The following is a 2,349-nucleotide window of genomic DNA, read 5'->3' as shown; positions in this document are numbered from 1 at the left end:
ATTTAAACTGAGCTACTTTAATACCATCTCCGAACTTTCTACCACGACTCTGCTGTTCTTCGGCTGGTTCTTCCCTGTATACGTTGATTGACAGATGTCTCGTCCAGTCAGCGGTGAGTAATCCCAAATCAATGGCGCTGTCTCAAACTATACCTACCTTTTCCGGTTTGTCTGATTTGTCGTTGTGTTTTCTGACTTCTAAATTTGTTTTCGGATTTGTCGTTGTGTTTTCTGACTTATTTTGTTTTCGAATTTGTCATTGTGTTTTCTGACTTGTTATAATGTTTTCTGAATTGTTGTTGTGCTTTCTGAATTGTTATTTTGTTTTTTAGACTGTTTGTAATGTTTGTAATTTGTTATTTTGTTTTCAGAATTGTGATTTGCTTTGCACTTCTCGGCCACCGTAATTTTGCCTGTACTTCCCTGCAAATGCAGCACTGATAAACCAGTGCTAATTACATTAATTTACATGCAATACAATTTAAGCTTAAAATAATTTAAAACAAAATATAGCTACACTAAATAAGAAATATATACCATACTCCTTGTACTTATTTTTGGAACTTATTGTAATTTCATTCAACTTACTGTCATTTCATTCCGTTATGTTTATTGCTGTGTAATTGGTGCTTTTATACGGAGCTTTTAATCTGTATTTCTAAAATCTAAAACTTATATTTCACCTTTATAATTTGTCTGTTGGGTAAGTTAGTAAAAAAAAACAGAATGTGGAAACAATGTTACACAATGTAACAAGTTTATTAAGTTGCAGAGACAACTATTTTATGAAACCATCAAAAATTAGGTTTAAAATCATTCATTAGAACAATATTATCTTAGAATAATGATAAACACAAAAATAAAAACCTGAAAAAAAATCATAGTATAAAACTGATAAATTTCCAACAAATGGGAAATAACTCTCCGACAAAGTGGACCCAAACTCCAGTGCTGCTGAAGTACCCATCACGGATCACTTTAGAGGCGTAAGGGGGGCACTGGCATGGTGACATCACGGAAGAACCGATGAACAAGGGCGTTCTTTGCTGATATCCTCTTGTTAGGATCATAGATCAACATTTGCTGTGGAAAAAAAAAAAAAACAATATTAAAAACTAGAAATATTCAAATCAAAATCAATATTGTTTTTGGGTAAAAACTGTGGGGTAGAGACGTACAATTCATGCCATACCATTCATTCATACATACCAATAATACCAATAATAAAAAGTGAAGTGAAATGACAAGTATGGTGACCAATACTCGGAATTTGTGCTCTGCATTTAGCCCATCCAAGTGCACACACAGTAATGAACACACACTTGTACTTATTTGTTCAGTGGGCTGCCATATTGCTGTGGCGCCCGGGGAGCAGTTGGGGGTTCACTGCCTTGCTCAAGGGTCTCACCTCAGTCAGTGGTATTGAGGGTGGAAGAGAGAGCTGTACATTCACTCCCCCCACGACAATTCCTGCCAGACCTGAGACTCGAACCTGCAGGTTACAAGTCCGACTCTCTAACCATTAGGCCACGACTGCGTAAACAATGTATGCTGTTCTGTGTTAGCTGCGTCACGCCGGATCTGTTTCCTACGTTGTTGTGATTTGATCTGAACGAAAACCGCATATCCGTGTGACGCAGCTGACACAGAACAGCATACGTTGTTTACGTCCAGCGGATATTCTCCAAAATGACGCTACAGGGTGATGCGGAGGAGACGAATTGTTGAATAAAGTCTTCTTTTTTTTTTTCTTTTGCGCACAAAAAGTATTCTCGTAGCTTCATATAATTACGGTTGAACCCCTGATGTCACATGGATTATTTTACCAATCTCCTTGCTACGTCTCTGGACTTGTGAACATTTCTGTTGTATTGCTGTCTATGCAGGGTCAGACAGCTCTCAGATTCCATCAAAAATATCTTAATTTGTGTTCCGAAGATGAACGAAGGTCTTACGGGTTTGGAAACGACATGAGGGTGAGTAATTAATGACAGAATTTTCATTTTTGGGTGAACTAACTCTTTAACTTTCAATACTGTAGCATAGCTGCCATTTGTCAAAGAAACATGGAGAAAGACGAACGAACAGATCAGGAGGATCCACAAAGGATGAAATTTTCTAAAGGGTTGTTAATAATGTGATATCGTTGGAACAAAGGTGCAGCAGTCAAACACGAGAGCAGTGCAGCACCCGGACAGTTTAGAGGAGTGCATAGGCTCACAACAGAGGAAGCAATATGAATTAAGCTTACTTGACTACAACAGTTCATATTAGGGTTGTCACAATTATCAATATAATATTGAACCCAAGTGGGGTCAATACCCACTTGTGAATTTTTTTTTTTTTTTT

This window comes from Sinocyclocheilus anshuiensis, unplaced genomic scaffold (genome assembly GCF_001515605.1).
Source record: "Sinocyclocheilus anshuiensis isolate Anshui unplaced genomic scaffold, SAMN03320099.WGS_v1.1 scaffold746, whole genome shotgun sequence".
NCBI classification, from domain to species: Eukaryota; Metazoa; Chordata; class Actinopteri; order Cypriniformes; family Cyprinidae; genus Sinocyclocheilus; species Sinocyclocheilus anshuiensis.
The sequence above is the reverse complement of the archived record's forward strand: the minus strand, read 5'-3'. Positions refer to the sequence as shown.